The following is an 18,570-nucleotide window of genomic DNA, read 5'->3' as shown; positions in this document are numbered from 1 at the left end:
GCATAGGAAAGAAGAATAAGCTTTGATCCAGAGAACTGAGTTTGTCTTGAGCTGAGTGGGAACAGACTGCTGTTATTTTCAAGGTGCATTTTTTTTGTCCTAAACTCATCTCTGTTGATAATAGATATTGTGCTGCATCAGCTGTAACAGGTCTGACTGAAGCAGAACCTATGTATTTTCTGTTAATATGGTGGCTGTCCATTATGTTTCAGAGTGCTTGTTGTGGTCTAAAGGCAAGTTGTAATGGACAAGGTGAGGCTGTATTTACCTACAGAACAGTCAGAGAAAAGAAGTTTGTTGCAATTTCTTACATGAAATGTGAACTTTATATAGAAGAACCAAATATAGAGGAATGTCTGCTACACAAGCCAAAGATGTCAGTTAATGCATCTGTACAGCCACTGCCAGGAATTTAGGAATGAAGCCAATTACTCTTGGACCTGCCCAATTCCAATCCCCTTTAATTGCTCATATCAAACAATAATACATTCAGGGGTAACTTTGTGTTGTGCATTTCTTAAGAACAGCAGTAGCAATTACAAATGGGAATATTCACTAAATTTGACCTAGGAAGTGCTGGAAGTGATGATAATTCTCTCAGTTTGACAACAAGGGAATTTTTACTCTGGTTCTTTGAATACAGGGGAACCACGCTTTAGAGTATCATGTGGCGCAAATCCAGACGTTCTCATTACCTCTCTCAGGGGATTTCTCTTGCATAAAAACATCTGGCTGGTGTACAGCCATTTGTGGTGCAGTGACCTGGTGATGGAAACTCCACTCAATGGGATATCGAAGCTGTGCAAAGCAGATAGAGGCTATACATTTCAGATAAGTAATTAGATCATTCGGAGGATATGCTGATCCAGACCATCCCTTGGACAAACTCTGTCAGTGAAATTCCTGTTAATTCCAGGTTACGATCTAAAGCAACTGTGACAGGTTGGGGGAAGAGAAGCCATGCAAATATTGATGGCAGCTGCACAAAGCCAATCTCCCTGGGCTGCACGGGTTCCCACTATCCATGGGGATACTTCTGTCACAGCCTCTGTGCTGCAGAAAGAAGGCCTGGGGGGGTGGCAGTAGTAATGTTTAGTATTGTTAGTAGGTCAGGCTATCTCATGGATCTATACCATGGCTCCTTCTTAAAGATAAGAGATCTTGTGCAATTCTTTCACAATCAGGTAACTTCAAAAGTATCTGAAACTAGCAACTTTACCATCTGCAGTTCAATAGTGTCTTTATCTGAAAGATTTGCTTATGCTTCTGGATTTAAATTAGCATCTTTTTCTCCTTTCTTGGTGGCATTCAATGTCAGAGGAGAAAAAATTCCTTCTGACAGGCCCTGAAAGTACTTACTTAGAATAAAACTGGAATGAAAAGTGGTAGATGTAAGCTTCTATCAATTTCTACAGATTTGATAAGAGGTATGAGAATGTGAGCATGACAGACAGTAAAGAAAATACTTAAGAGGTTAGAGTAGAATCTAATTACTCTAAACAGAGAACTATTAGGTGTTCAAGTTATGTTGTGCTAAAGAAGTTTTAAGGGGGATTTGTTAAGCAAGCTGACTCCAGTACTCCTCTCTTCACTAATCTCCATCATTACAGCATCAAGCTAGGGCCAAATCCTACACGAACTGTACATGGAACAGCAGGTATCATGGGCCTGGTGGGCTAGGAGTGATAGATCCTACTGACCTTGTTCAAACAAAGTCATAACTGAGATATGAGATTGACAGTACTGGGGAGATTACATAGGGAAGCCACAGCTTCCTTAACAGTAAGGGAGTTTTTAGTTTGAGGACTGACAAAAGAGAAATTAAAATCCTCTTGTTCCTGTAGAATGACATTATTTGTAGCCAGCATCACAACTCTTCCCCATCCATCTTTGCTTTTATACAAAAGATGAATCTAATTAGCATGTTTTTCTCCCATGGAAGTGAATTTCCAGTTTAGCATAGGTTTAATTAGGAGAAAGATGAGGATCAAATTGGATCAAGGTGGTACATAGTCTCCCCTCAGTTATAACTGTGCAGCCACATTAAATGCCTATTGAATAGACACAATAGAGGGGGCCATATTAATTCCAGTGGTTGGACACAAGGAATTAATTTTGTACTTGTAAAAGTTAGGAATAAAAAATGTTTTAAATTAGTCAATGAACAGTCAAGATCTTAAGAATGAAGCAAGATGCTTTTGTATCTCAAATTTGCTCAGAAATCTGTGTGCAAGACATAACTACATAGGCTGATTCTTATGATCCTGGAGAAATTCTTGAATTCAAATACATGCCAGGAGATTGGTCATGTACAATTGGTCATGCTCAACTGCTGAACCACTACTGAAGGCTGAATCTGAAAAAGAGAAACAGAAAAATATTCCACTGCTGCTGGCATATAGAAATTCCACATGAGCACATCAAATGTCAGCTGGTTTAATAAAAAGGGTGAACATAAGTTTGGGATTTTACACAAGCCTTTTGATATGGTTTCCTGAGTACTTTTTTCTTTCAGTATAAATAAATAAGTGCATGTGAATGGACAGTATTGTGACTTCAAATTCATACTTGTAGGAAGAGCAGTTTTGTTGCATTTATGTATCAAATGACTTTCGTGTATGCAGGAAGATCATACCACAATGTTATTAGGGTAGGAACATAGAAGAATTAGGAGAATACTTGCATTTTCTTGAATTTCACATTTTTCTGCAAAAATTGAGCAGTTTCCTTGCCTTGATTTGTATTGATTTAATTTTTACTCTGTACATCTATCACATTCTTCAAACTTGAGTTGCTTTGGTCAACTCTGACAAGATGAGTTTCATTGCATTTTTTCAGTGATTAAATGAGTGTGCAAGCATTTCTATCACCAGGCAACATCTGATATTATCTTCCATGAATGTTTGTCTTAGCAAATTGGACTGTTCACCTTATGTACTGTTCAAAGAGATGCAAACATGGCAAGAGCAAATTCGTTCCAAATTTCAAATGACCAGTCACAAAATGCTTATTGAAACTAATTATTCATTGGGCTTGTTGAATGAGGACATGAACTAGGATGAAGAATTGAATGCAAAGTTACCCAATATTCAGAAAGCCATGTCCAGCCACAGTTAGAGACTCTGACAGTAGTAAATTGCAAGTGTGATTCATTTTAAATCAAAATAATTGTATTAATCTGAAGGCTGAATTGCGCTGTACATGTTTTCCAGCAAGGTTCTGATACTAATAGAAACAGTAACTTAATGTTGATACAACTGGCTAGGAATTTTGCTGGGTAAAAAAATTGATATGGAAAAAATGTACATTTAAAAAAAAATCTAATTTCAGATCTGCCAATTTTCAAATAACCCTCAGAAGGTTTAACAGTAGCAGGGCTGATAATTCTGTTAGAACCAGATGCATCAAATCCTAGGGAAAAAGTTACAGTGGAAAAAGGAAAATAGCAGGTCAGTAATAGCTGATGTATATATTTATTTTAGACTTTTCTATTGCATCCATCATCAAATGTACATAGGCAGTGATGCCATAACATGTCTGTTGTCTGCTTCTGGTGTTAGTCTTTTGTATGCAAACACCAAGGTGCCTTAGTATTGGTATGTATATAAAGTGCCTCTCCTCCCTGATCACTAAGGTTTTGAAGGCTATTGAATATAGAGTATTTGTAAAACTGCGCTATAAATGGTGCGTTGTGGTAGTGGTGATGTTTAGGGCTAAGTAAATATGGGAAATTAAGAAACCAAGAGATCAAGATTATATCTTACTCAGCTAATAAAGTCATTGCTTTGTTTAGGCCCATTATGAATACTAGACCTCTCATAGGAATGCTATATATATGTGACCCACTGATGTCAGCAGAAGCAGGCCCTTACTTAAAATACTCTACAGAACTAAATCTAATGGATTAGCTTTATGGGAATGGTGAATTTATTCCCTGCTGCTTCAGGTAAGAGAAACATTTTAATTATAGGTTTCGGCTTTCTTGGAAGTTCTCTGTGCTAAGAAATTTCCAAAAGGTCTAAGGCAGAAATATTGCCTTGTATGGGTAACTTCTATGGACTTGGCTCCTTGACTTTGCTGTAACAGAAGTATCATATATGCTATAAATGGAATATTCCATAGGGGAAGATACTTCAACTTGAAAGTGAAAAAATTTAAATTTGCCTGTAGCAGACCTGACATTCACTATTAAGTTTAACTGAAGTTACACACATATGTGGGGAAATGATCTGTGAGATTTCTGGTCAACAAGTTAGGTAGTAAATGGAATATTTCCACAGTCCATTAAATAACAAAGGGAGAATCGTGCCCTATTAACTCTGTATAAAACTGCTACTATCCAGCAATCTAGGTTTTGAGATCCCCTGAACTTTCTCATCTTGGAAGGCCTGCTGTTTGTTTTGTTTCTGGGTGAAGACAGTTTATTTTCTTAGCTGAGATGAATGGTGCATTGTGTAGCTGGTGTGGGATGTCTAATCCTCACTTGTCTTTTGTGAATGAAACAATGTTTTTTCCCTCTATTCACACCAGTGAGCTCTCCGCTTCTTGGCCAGTGTGGTAACTCAGGCTGAACATAGGTCTGCCTCTCTCTCACTCCATCCCTCCTTCCCCATTATTTTCTATGGGAAAGAAATTGTGCTTTTCATTCAGTAACTGAGGAATGCAGCTCATTAGGATCTTGGCAGCATCACCCAACAAGCTCCACTTGCTTGTCTTAGCTGTGATCCCATGCACAACTCACTCAGCAGGAGGTTTGATCTTTAAAATGCAGAGGACAAGCAGTACAGAATAGATTTGGCGATTGTCTTCTTACAGTTTAAATGCTTTATTGGATATAGGGGGAGAGGCTTAAAAGGCATGTTGTTAAACCTTTTTGCTTACTTCAAATGATAGAAATATTTTTGAAAGTTCCCTAGTTCTTTTAGGTGTCCTACTTCATAGCTTTGTCCTTTTCCTTCACGCTTTCCTTCTGCCAAAGTATCTAATGGCTGTTGGAGGAGGTACATGCAGTGAATGTGATGCGAAACTTAATGAACAGCAAAGCCATTAACAAGGATATAACAACTTACATCACGTATACATTGCTCTTCAGTCTCACAGGGTCTCGAGGCAGTCAACAGACAGCATAAAGCAGGATACCCCTCTGTGCAACTGGGGTGGGAATTGGCAAATGTTTAATAGTGCACAGCAACACTCTTTAACACTTTAGAGAAATATGACTTACTGGGTTCTCAATGTGTGATCATATCAGATAATTTTGGTTTGTATACATAAAATATTGTTGATCTTTTGTGAATAAGCCTCAGTTAATGTTACACTATCAGATCATTTTTCACATCTCTGTCTGGTGTCAGACATACTTTATTCTGCCGGTTTCCATTAGAGGGTTTTCACATGCCTTAAACACCATGTTTTTTTTGGATCCTTGTGTTGTTCTCACTGCTTTGTTTTCCTTGGTGTCATGTCTTTAACAGTAAAACAGACTCATACAAAAGCTGAACTCTCTGAATGTCAGTCTTACAATAACATCAGTGTGTTTAACTTTGGAAAACGTTTAGGCTCTGGATTGGAGGTGAATGCTTTCAGACATGCTGCAGTGCCTTCCATTCGGTGTCATGGCCCATGTAAGACTTTCTGCAACTAAGACTATTTAAATGAATGCACTTCAGTCTAAGGGCCATGCTACACAGGGCACATAATACGTGTTAAATACACTTAAAAAGCAAGCATCAACACATCAAGCGTGCTTATCCCATAGCAAACGTATAACTTTTCCTGCAAGGAATATATCTCCAGATTGTATGAAGTAATGCATATTCAACTACCATTGGTGGACTCCACAGAGAAAATACAAGCAATTTGTGGTCCTTAAGCATCCTAGGATGTACAGCTCCCAACCCCTCATCCCATTTTAAGGGCCAATCTATCCACCTGCTCAAACTCTACAGGTTAGGGAGTGGTAGCAATCCCAAGTCAACACTGTGACCTGCCCTGGGGGGTGTGACTCTGGCCCACATGGAATCACTCTGAATATCCACTGGCTCCTGGCTTGGAGTGGGGTGACCTGCTCTGGGGGTGGTACATGGCTTGGAGGTGACTTGGGGCTCACTGGGTATGGTACATGCTGGGAAAGTGCCTAGGTATGGCACTTCTGGGATTTGGGATAGGGGGTATGGTGATCTACACAATGCAGACGACATGAGAGACCTCAGTGAGATGGTCGGCTAGTTGGCACTTTCATTTGCCCTTGGCTGTTTTTGGCCACTGTTGAAAACATGGGAAAAGGCATTCCAGCACTGTATGCTGGGAGGCCCCCTAGTAGTGGAGCATACGCTATATGTATGTAGGGCTCATAGTAAATGTTACTACGCTACTGCTCAACACATGTTCTAGCATTCCAGAGACTCAGCACATATTAAGTATCCCATGGGACAAGGCCCTAGGTTACATAATGGATGGTGCCACAAAACAACGACAACTAAGGTACGAAATTGCCTCCTAAGTTCAGTGTAGAAGCACCTCCTGGTCTGACATCCACTCTGGTTACTCTAGGCTTCATAGGATCCAGGTCGCTTCCACTCTGTACTGCTCACTTCATGTCTACTAGCATGAGAAGGAAGCAAAAGGAGGAAAAGTGACTGGAGCCATTTCAGGCTTCATTTGGCTCCTTGCTGTTCTTGTTAGCTTTGGTTGTAGCTTTAACAACATCTACATACGGTTTCAGTTCTAGAGCTAGATTCTGCGTTCATAAGCAGCTCCCACTGACTTCATCTGGGAGCCCTCTGTATGTATGAAAAAGTAGCATCTGGCCTTCTGTCTCCATGGACCAGATATTCCAGCAGAAGCATTTTACAAGGCTGCGACATTTTAGGCTCATGCAACAAGCCATTCTGCAGACAAGTTTGCAACATGCATTTCATCTTTCCTGGATTCCAGATCTACTTTACCATACCCCTGGGGGTGGGCTGGGAGTGACAGATGCTATCAATAAAAGAATGGGAACGTGGGAACAGTGTGAAAGAATTTAAGGCCAAGCTCTGCTCTCTGATACGGGTGGAAGTCTGAAGTAATCCCATTGGCATTAGTAGAGTTTGACTTAATCTGCTGCAACAAAGCAAAGTTTGGCCCTTTTTTTCCCACATCTGTATTCAAGTAGGGGGTAGAATACCCTGAAACCAGGGCTGCTAAAATAACAGAATGAAACTATTCACAGGAAAAAAACCCTGAATTTATTATGCTATTGCTGCTGGAAAGACTTGTTAAGTGGAGGGATTTATTAATACTCTTAACCCACTGTCTTCCATTGCTACACTCTTTGGGGTTCAGAATGCACAGCTATGAAAGATTGTGGAAGAAAAGGAAGAGAAAATCATGTTAAATCCCCAAAATAAATGGCAAGCTATAGACTGAAAGCAGCTCCCATGATAAAACAGTGAAACTCAGCAAGGGACAAACAGAGAAGGAAAGCTACAGAAAATAAAAATAGAATGAGAGTGTGGGGAATCTGCAGGAGAGAGAGCTGGATGATTTAAGCCATGAGATTTCAGCCTGGCTCAGTAGCAACTGCAGCTAAAATTAGATGAGTAGAAGTGTTTGCAAAGTTGTCATGTGCATGTGCAGCAAGGGCGTTGCTCCTTCAGAATAAGGAATCTGTGTCTATGCTGTTTGAAGGAGTGTAAAGCATCAGACCCCTGTGTCATGAACAGTGCAGTATAGTAGACCTAAACCCTCTCCCCAGACACTGGGGAAGTCTTTTATTTAGTCTAAATTCCAATTAAAACATCATTAGTTGGGCATGTCTTTCCAACTGCTATTTTCAGTTGTTATTACCATCACCCTACTCTAACTGATATTTTCTCTACCCCAGATTATGGTCATAGGTCCAATTTCTACAGTAAATGGAGATATTGTATATGTACAAACAAAATAGTACAGCCAGACCAGATACTGAGAAGCTACTATTATTTGTCATTAAAACAGATATGGAGAGAATCTCCCATTTTATTTTATGGAAGATATAGCACACAACTGTTCAAGTAGTCAAGTATTTAGAGCAGTGGAGACTGTGCAGAAGTTTGTTTTTAGTTTTAGTCAGGCTTATTCTGGTTTAGTTTAAACCAAGCAGTGACTAAAGGGCCTTGTTACATATTACATGGTGAGCTGCTCAAATGTTGATGGATGTTAGTGCTAACTCAAGTTTGGAGAAGTCACATGTCAGGCCAGCTGGGGCTTGAAGGACCTCCCCCACACCCTTCTTGGCCCCCCCCCCCAGTTTCTTCTATCCCTGGGGTTCCTGGTCCCTAGTGCTCCCCCCACTTACTTGTGGCTGCCCATGCTGTCTGTTCTGGGCGAGCAGGCAGGGAAGGGTTCACCTGCCTGCCTGACTCCCTGCCACAGCTGCTGCGTTGCTGCTTTTCTCTAGGCTGAGCTGGGCCCAGAGAGCAGCAGTGGCAGCAGCTGGGTGGGCAGGTTCACCCTTCCCTGCCTGCTCCCCTGCGCAGGCAGTCACAAGCAAGAAGCAGGGAGAGGGGCAGGGAGGCAGTAAGTGGGGAGCTGGGGTGCTGGGGAGGGTGGGGGATAGTGGGTGCAATCTGGGCTACTGGGGGAAGGGTGGGGTGGGCTGTTTATACTAACATGTAGCCTAGAGTGGCTACACATTAGTGTAATGTGAGCTGGGTAACACAGATCAGAGAGAAACCTATGCTGGAGTGGCATAACTAGGAGTCTACCCAACTAAAGGAGGCAGGTGCCTGTTTTGCAGGGATGTCACAGGGCTGGGCACCATTTTCACAGGCTGATTGCCTGTTTGGCCAAGGGGGGCCAGCAGTTTTGCTGCTCCCCTCAGATTGGCAGATGGCCCAAAACTGCAGCTTAGTTACCTTGATTAAGCCAGGGGAAGCCATCAATCCACTAAGTGTGCATTAATGACTTCCCCAGGCTTAATCAGGGTAAATAAGCCACTGTTTTGAGCCATCCCCAATCTAACCATTCAGTTAAACTGTGCATCCATGCCTTGGGGTAGACTGCGTGGAAGGGGCTGGGGGAAGTGCAGCCTCACCCCTTCCCCACCATCTGCCCCGGGGTGCATGTGCACCCGCTACAAGCACTGAGTGGGGCTCCACAGACCTGAGTGCAGCTGCTTGCAGCCTTGCCAGTGGCTGCTGCAAGCAACCCCTGCCTCTCTACCATGCTGCAAAACCATAGGGCTTCCTACCCTTTTCTCTTGCTTGCTGGGGAGTTATTGTTTTTTCCCTCAGCAAGCCCACCACAATCGTGGCACCTGCTGTTTTCTTGAAAAACACCTGACTTCAAGTTTTCCATGAAAAACCTGAAATCATGATTTTGGTAGGTCCCTAGGCGTAACTTTAAGCTGCCTAAAGACTGCTTAAAACTAGTTTCAGGTATTAACGTACCAACAATTCAGGGTTTAAGAACTCCAGGAGCTGCCTAAAATTAACATGTAACAAGGCCCTAAATCCTTACTAAAATGACTTTTAAAAGTTAAATTTATGAAGCTTTGCAAGTCTTACCCAAAGTATGTTCTTAAGATGAATAATGGCAATAAGCTGCTCTTAAACTGAAATGACAATGTTTACGTAGGCACTGGATTAGTTGATTTTATTTAACTGAAGTTAAAAATCTCTGCAACTTTCCCATATCAGTGGAGTTTCAGGTACTGGTGCGTCTTCTTGGCAGCCTATTCCTCTCCAGCATTGTCACTGTCACTTGTTTTCAAATCCCATCTTTTTTCAACAAGAAGAAAAGTGCCAGGTAAGTGCCAAGTAACTGCACCAAGTGTGTGCTAAGGCATGAATATTACCTTAGTGGTAACAAAACTGGCAATACGATTTTAGTGGGCGGATAGATAAGAAGATATCTGTCTCTCCTCTTTTGTTTCCTATTGGCATACACAATTCTGTTTGCTCTAGAAAGCTTCTCAAGAGCACCGTAGGAAGGATTCTGTGCTCTGTGTAAGGTGCTCAGCCAATTCCTTACCCATGCGCTACTTCTAGATCTGGCCTGGCAGCTCCTAGAGCAGCGCATGATGCAGCTTTGGCTTAACTTTAAAATGGTCAGGTTCTAACATTTTGGCACCCCATGCCTTACCAGCAGGAATACTTTTTAATTGAGAATCTGGTCAAACCTAAATGAAATTTCACAAGACAAGAAAAGCACCACTTTAGTCCATGTGCTTTTTTCCCTATTGAGTTTTAAAGTCCTGCTACTAAAAAGGGATATTAGAGCCTTTCTGAAGAGGCTGTCAATAATTTACAACAAAAAATGTTGAGCAACTAAAATACAGCATTATAGAGATTGCTAGTCATTCCAGTCTGCATTCTACAAACAGTCCCCACTCCTTATAATATGGATTGGCACAAGAACTGGAATAGGAAAGAGCCAGGGTTAAGAGCTTCATGGATAATTCATAGTCAACTGGTGCAGAACCCTGATAGGTTATCTCCAGTAGGGTCTCTTCCAAAACCTTCATTGATGCCATTAAATCAGGAACTTAGTGGGGTAGAGAGCTCTATCTGGAAGAATTTCCTGTGTCTGAACGGCTACATAGACCAGTTAGTCACTAGTTCTAAATATTGTGTATGGTGTTGTGAACTATTTCTTTCAGCACTATAGAGATTGCTAGTCATTCTGCATTCCGGCTCAAGCTTTGCATTTGCCAGTTATGGACTTGAATGTAATTAAAAGTGTTTTGGAAATTGCAATATGAAGAAATGCTAGCCAGCAGCTTTAACGGCTGCTTATTTCATGTATGCATGCGTAGCATGTTGAGGCAGTGAGTCAGCTTCTTGCAGCCAGTCTCTCACATTAGTTCTAGTATGCCCTACACAGCTAGAGATTTTTAACTGCTTTGTCCCATAGGTGCACAGAATCCAGGCTGAGTAGTCTGAAGGACCAGCAGCGAGTTGGTGAGAAACTATTTTACTGTGATTTCTTGTCATAAAATGTTATTGGGTACTGAGGAGATTGTATCATAGTCTTAAATAGCCTTAAATGACAACTAGAAATGACATACGGGGAATCTTGTACCCCTTAGATATCTCAATTTATGTTTTGTTAAATTTGCAGTTTTCAATACTTATTTTTAAGAAGAAGCCTGTACCAGTTAATAGGTTGCCTGAGGGAATTCTTAGGAAATGGGCTGAGTTAGCTGAACCAGCAATGGAAACTTTTGAGGGAATAGCTTTACTGTGTAAGACTTTAAACTGGATTTGAATAAAAGAGAAGAGAGGAAAAAAACAGGCTCTCATACTGGAAAAAAAACACAACCCAGTGTTTCCAGCATGGTGGAGTTCTCCTTCCAAATCTCTGCAGTTAGCTAATGTACCACTGACATCTGTTCTCATCAACAATGATTACCAAGTAGCTATTTTTATAAAGCTCCCTGCTTTACGACATAAGAGAAAAATGTATGTTATATGCAAATATTGTCCAAGCAGAATGCCTTGTAGATTTGATATCAAGCACAAACTATGGTAAATAGTTCATATTAATCTGCCTAAAGACTGTATGATAGTGAATATCTGGAAAGGAAAAATGTTGTAACTAGATAGACTATAAAACATATTTAATAATTATAAATTAAAATTTGCTGTAGCCCCCCTCTGCCCACCCAGAACACAGCCCAGTGCAGCCCCGGCCCTGCCTGCCCCACCCCGCATAGACCTGGGGCCACACAAACCCCCATGCCCTCCTGGACAAGCAGCAGGAGCAGCAGTGGGAACCACCAGATGAGCTGCCAGATGAACATGCAACGGTGAAAGTCATTGCCCACACCATCCCCACACCCTCCGGACAAGCCACAGCTCAGTCCTGTGCTTGCCTGGCCCCGGCTGGGCAGTGCTTGTCCCAGCCCCAGTCCCTCCCTCACCACGGGGGCCTTGATCTGTCCCCCCACACCATGCCCCTTCCCTTCCCCCTCCCTTTCCACCACAACAGACTTACCAGCTGGGGGCAGCTGTATTGACCCTTGTAAAGTCCAAACCCATGTCAAAACAGGATGTCAATTTATAAATGTTGTAAGTGACAATTGTTGTAACTCAAAGTCATAAATCGAGGACTGCCTGTATATAAACAATGAATTTATAACAACAGCACTTCATGCTACCATAGACAAGTGGCAGATCTGGTCACAGATCACAAGCATACCCATATTGTCTTGAAAACAATAACAGTCTTTTATTGATTGTTTACTATTAATTTAACCACCTATTTTCTTGCACCATTTGTAAGGCATTCTGCTTGGACAATATTTGCCAAACTGCCTGAGATAATCACCCACACTAGCATCTGTCCCCTAGAGCATCGCGGGCCAGCCTTTTTGGCAGGCATGTCACAAATTAGCCTTTCACTTTCCTTGAGTGCCACTCTAATCTCCTTCTCCCGCCGGAGGTGCTCTGCTTTCTGCTCCCTGCTTAATTTGCTGGTGTGCTTTCTGCTTCCTGCCCTATAGCCTGCTGTCCCGCCTGTCCCCTCCTGAGCCTACTGCATCCCACACATACAGAAAGTGTGACACAGGTTGGCTAACCCTGCCTAGTGTGTGAAATGGTATTTTCAGTTTTGCCAAGGTTTCCTATAGTGGGGGCATTGTTATTCCCTAGGGGAGAAGGTTTTATTGCTCTTGGCTAGAAATGAATTCCATCATACCTAATATTGTAACCTAACACAAACACTAATTTTATGATTCAAAATTAAGGTGAAAAAGGGCTTTGTTGCTTGGTTTTTATTTGATTTTATTTTTAAGAAAATGCATTGCAGTTGTAGTTATAAGAACATACATTTATAATAATCTTTTGGCACTTTATTTCCGAGACACTCTGCACTCTCCTTCTCTAAGCTGATTTTAGTGTGGGTTGACTGGTTCCAAAATCCTCTTTGGAGAGTAAAGATCTAGTCAGCCTCCTGCTCCATTACCTGTCTATAACTTGCTCCCTATGCATGTATTTTAGAACTGGCTTTTTAACTATTCATAGTTTTTCTGAATTGGAATGATATGCCCTTGGTAAACAATACATTAAGATGTAGAATAAGAAAAATTATTACTCCTTAAAAAGAATGAATAAGCAATCTAGTACTCTGGAAAAATGGGGACTGAATTTCTACCCCCTGTACTAGTCTAACTTAATTGAATTCAGAGGGGCCCAACAGGGATTTGGGTTTATTTGTAGTATGTAAAACTTCCTCTTACAATCTGCTGGGCTGCTGGGCTTTCTGCTCTTATAAATGTTTACATTATTTCCATTTGAAATTCATCACTATATATATCTCAGTGCAATTATCTGTTGCTCTGCAGGAAAGCAACTACACAGAAATTAATATTGAGCTCCACTGCAGTCAAAGAGGAGACAGCAACACTGAATTATTTAGAGGCAGATGATAGTTTTCAGCCAATGTCACTGATGAGAAGGGTAACGTTCCATAGTATTGATGGTTCATAATGATTTTAGCTGTGTAAAAAGTTACAGCACTGTGTAAGTTCTCCCAACAAATAGCAAACCTTGAAATGCACAGTGTCACTTTGCTAGAGAAGTGATTAAGGTGTTATCAGAGGTACTTACTCATTTTCTGCAGAAAGTTTACTTCATTCTCATCCTGCTCAAAACAGGTGCCCTCAAAAATATAAACCTGCCTCCTGTTAAGACATAGTAATTTTTGTCCTTTTGGACACACTGATGTTAGTAAGAGGAACTGGTTTCATGGTGGTGGGCTGCTGGAGTGGTTCATGTAAAGGGAATAGGGATGGTATCAGCAGACAAAGCAGGGGATGGTTCTTGGGAAGAACTCTAGCCTAGTCCTCGCTCACTTAACCATCATGTCCCATGTCCTATAAGAACCAGAAGAGGTTAAAGTAGAAGTGGACACAGATCAGCCAGAGAAGAGTTGCTGTGACTTCAGCAGTACAGGAAGCTGATGGAGGTACAAGGAGGCTGTTGACTTCTCAGCAGGGATGGGGTATGTATTGATACTCAGTGTAGGGCAGAGATTTCTGTAGAATTGAACTTATCTGTTTTTATTAATAGTCCTGGGGCCAAATAAAGCACCTAGTTAATTAAGGAATAGAGGACAGGAAAGAAATGGGACTCCTGCTGTGGAGAGCAATAAGGTAACTAGAAAAAAGCTTCCCCAGAGTTAACGCCCATATGGCAGAGAGAAGCCAGAGATAAGGTCTGGGTTTATGTTAGCCAGTTATGAAGAAGAGCTTGTACTGAACTATCTTTTCAAAGGCAAATATATAGGAAAGTACTGTTTAGGTAGCAATTTGTGAAACAGGGGCCAGAAAACATGCCCTACACATATTGGCCTTTGCAGTCCAAGACAAGGCCTACATAGCATTTGCCTGTGACTTTCGTATGCTGAGGGAGAGAGGTCTTTAGCCATGTTAGGCTGAAGTCAGGCAGAAGTCAGAGTAGAGATCCACCTTGTAGATGAACTCAGGGGTGTCAAACTCATCTGGACCCACAGGCCAGATGAGTGGTTTGGGATGAGTCCACAGGCTGGATGAAGGGCGTGGGCCTGGCCCTGTGGGACAGATCAGGCCCACAAACCCCTCCTCCCTACCCTGCATGCTGGATCTGGCACCAATGATGGTTGGTCTATGGTTCAAGCTGCAAACAGCACCCACTTCAAACAGCACCTGATCTGGTACACAAGAGACCCAGACTCTCTGTCCCACATCCTGGCTCCAGCACCTGCTCTGGCACCAGCCCCAGCATCTGGGGGTGGGGTGCAGCTGGACTGGCCCTGCACAAGTGCCACATGTGGCATGGGTCCCAGAGCAGCTGCTGCGTGGCAGATGTCTTGAGCCCTGTGTGCTGGGCCAGTGACCTAGGGCCAACACTGGGCCTGGATGATGTGGCTCTGAAGGCTGGATCTGGCCAATAGGCCTTATCTTTGAATCCCCTGGACTAAGTAAATCAGAGATGCATAACCTTTTGTGAGCCTGAGCTAACTTCATCAGATACTTCATCATACCAGTTAGTCTATAAGGTGCATCTGTACCCTGTCTTTAGTATGCTTAGTCACTAGAATTATTTTATGATCCCACTTATAAAACATTGGTGCTGTGGGCAGCAGATTATGTGCTTTTCTCTGGAGGAAGTTATATTGCTTTGCAAGGATAATATAGGAGTTTACATTTCATCCTATGTCACAGAACAGAGGACCTAGTTGCACAACCATCTCTGAATCATGTTATATGTCATGAACACAAGAAATGCTAGACTTGAAAGTATACTTAGGAAGTCAGAGGTAAGCCAGCAAATTAATCTGAAAAAGACTGTTGTGCCCATTCTGCAGTTCTTACTCTATGTTCTTAATGAGGATGAGGAAAAATATTGATTCTGATATACAGTCTTTATGATTTGACTTTAGAGGCAGGTAGGGAGCTGTGAGAAGTTGAGCCCCCAGTGCACCCATTTGAATGAGAGATTTTGTTAAGAGTGCTACAGAAAGTCAATAGTGCCTGGGAAAAGGCCCATGGAGGCCTTCTTGTCCTTGTCTGCCTGATCAACAGGACATTGTAAGAATGCACAGAGCTATAATGCATTTCAAGTACTGCAATGAAGCTAGAGCAGCTGCCAATGAATTAAATGGATTTAATAGGTACAAACCCTCCCTGGAACAGCATCCTGGACTTGGCAAGTTAGAAAGGAAGCAAATAGTCAGAAAGCTGAATAGGAGAGGGAAGGAGGAGGTTCAGCGAGCAGAGCAAAGCTGCAGGTATTATGCTTGGTGATAGAAGAACAGCATGTATGTGGGGTGTTTGATGTAATTTTTTTTCATGTAAGAGTTGTGTGGTTAAGCTGCAGGCACTGGAACAGGTGAGAGTAGTCTTCTTATTTCTTGGAAGCCCTGGGGCCTGTCATCTTTGATCCCCATCAGTGTCGGAAGTCTGAATGGGTAATCCTTCCCTATGTACTCCTGAAGGTGCTTGCTTGCATGGTTGTCTATTTAATGGAAATGGTCTGTTTCAGGAAGCATATCTAAATGTGACTCTGTTAAGTATGAAAATAAGCTTGTTATCCATGAACCCTTTTTTGTCTACTATATGGGAACTATACACATATACTGAGTCTAGCTGCAGATCTGCTATTGACCCAGTGAAGTTCTGTAGAGGTCACATGGCCTCTGTGCCTTTCGTTTCTCATCTGAAATAAAAAAATATAGACAAGGTATGTCATAAAGGTAGGTAAGAGTATTCAACTGCTCATGATATATGTTCATGCTTATAATCAAGTCCGGCAGCTCTTAGGCATGTAGGTCTGTCTGTGCACATGCAGTCCCATTGATTTCAATAGCCTACTTCCATAGGGATCTGAAAGCAAATTAATTTTCTGTTAAGTAAGGTGTTGCAAAACTTGATCATGTGCCTTTGTTTATTGAAAACATGTATTCACTCCACCATCGTGCTGTGTATTGTGCTACCACAGTATCCTACCGTGAAATCCCTTGCTTTAACACTATATACTAGACTGAAGCAAACTGGAATTTTGGCTGGCTGGTTTATTTAGGAAACTTCTAGAAATGCAAACAGCTTATACATCTCAAATATCGCACAAGCTTGCATCATAAATTATGACATGTCCGTTCCCTGCTTGTCAGAGTACTATAGAAGTTGGAGCCTCACATGAATCTTGTGCTGCTTCACATGCAGCGGGAGAGTTGTATATAAGAAAGAGAAATGCTCACTGAAGGGTTTTGGGCCATTGGTTAGAGAGCTCAGAGCTTTCACTGGTATAAACAAGCCAGAGATTTGATATATTAGGTCTGACATTTATTGCTTATGATACCTTTAAACAGACATGTTGCAATGGATGAAAATGGTTCATTATTATGAAATACAGAGGGATGGGGAAACTAGTCTTGCCTTATCTCAGGTGTTGGACTCTCTGCTTAAGGAGAGGCAGAAAAAATGCAAGAAACTGCTAATCTAATCCTTTTGGTAAAAAATGGAGCAGAGTTTAGAACAACTGGGCAGCCACTTTAGCGGTAATTGTATCCTGTACTGCAATTAGCATTACTGGTACTCAGCAAACACTACAAGGGTCTAGCAAGGTAGGGAATATTGTGAGGAAATACTCAACTGGCACATGTTAGTGTGCATGTGCTGTTTGTGCCTAATACAGAGCATTAGCAGCCCCTCCATACAAGGATGACAGTCTTCCAGTAAATAGGGAAGTCATTCTATTGGTGAGTCCATAGATGACTGAGGAGGCCAATCGGAGATCCATGTGTTTGATTGCAGACATGGCAAGTAGTTCTGGGAAGAAGCAGTAGAACCTTGTGATGTCAGGTCACAGCTCTTTCCCTTTGTCTCTTTTGTCTACCCACCTCCATAATAAGGTGAGTTTGCTCAAAATGGCCGATGCCTTGTTGTACATCACAGCAAAGAATAATTGTGTGCAGAATAATAGAGAATACTGGTTCCCTGTCAAGTAGGAAAGTAAATTTGGTTCAGTTAAATCACCCCTGGAAATGTGTTTACTACTATAGCACGAGTTTGTGAAGGAACTGAGGCAGTATTCAAGTAGTTTGGCAAATCAGTACAAGTTCATCTCTCCTGATTGCAGTCCTGTGCAAGGATTTCGCAGTATTTAGCACAGCACTGAGCGTGACCTGGCACAGAGGCTGAACTGCATTGCAGACTGAGTCAGTAGATCCCTACAGGTTCTGTTATAGCTCACAGCTGAGGCAAGTTTGTTACTGCTTTACAGATGATATTCTCATGAGGGGACGAGGCATTAAGTGATCCAGTTCCTGGAGAGGAGCAGGGTATGCATTTCCTGAGAAACAAATGCCAAGTGGCTTCAGAACAGTTTTGTTTTTCTGTACTGCTCTGTTCACCTGAGTGTAGCCCCTTCTGCTATTTATCTCGCAGTCTGACACCCCTGACACTACCCCTCAACAGCATGTTGCAGTCATTCATAAATGTGCTGCAACACGTCACAGAGAATAACAAATGCTGCACTGTCTGTTGCAAGACAGCAGAGGAGTTATGACCAGAAACACAAGGGACATTTAGGTGTCCTGTAAAGACGGGCTGGAATCAGGCTGCTCCTGTTTCAAGAGACAGTTAGTTACACAGTGTTTGGGATAGAGAGAGCTTCTCTGCTGCAGCCGGTGTGAAGGCAAGCTGACGTGTGGGTACATGATATTTGAACAGGACTCTAGTTGTTCTTAAGGGAGGTATAAATACAGTGTTTTTTATTTGCAAAGGCAGTATCTGCTTACTACAACTTTTGACCTCTGCCTGCCGAGAGGCCAGCTCCTTTTGTCTACTGTACTAGTATCTGTCAAAAATGTTCTGGTTAGTCTCAGTGGTAGTAATGCCTGGGATATATGCAGTAGGCCTATTTCTTATGTAATACCAGTGTAAATCCTTGGATTTCAGAGAAATTATTCTTGATTTATACTGAGGTGCAAAAGAATGAGATCCAATGAATACAGCCACTGGAAAGAGGACTTGCTCAGGAAAATCTTGGAAAGAGGACTTGTTCTCATAAATCATTGGGCCAATGAGATCAGCAGACCCTGCTAACAGGCTTTATTTTATTT

General features: G+C 41.9%; 1 long non-coding RNA gene across 1 annotated transcript in view; it reads left to right on the top strand.

Moving 5' to 3' along the window:
* Positions 1 to 18,570, top strand: part of LOC109284936 (uncharacterized) — a 101,215-nt gene that overhangs the window by 49,600 nt on the left and 33,045 nt on the right. The window contains exon 2 of the long non-coding RNA XR_002092564.2: positions 10,879 to 10,925. This is a non-coding gene — a long non-coding RNA (uncharacterized LOC109284936). The remainder of the gene's footprint in view (positions 1 to 10,878; positions 10,926 to 18,570) is intronic.

The sequence above is a fragment of the Alligator mississippiensis genome, chromosome 13 (genome assembly GCF_030867095.1).
Source record: "Alligator mississippiensis isolate rAllMis1 chromosome 13, rAllMis1, whole genome shotgun sequence".
Lineage (NCBI taxonomy): Eukaryota > Metazoa > Chordata > Crocodylia > Alligatoridae > Alligator > Alligator mississippiensis.
This window is presented reverse-complemented; position numbering and strand designations above follow the sequence as displayed.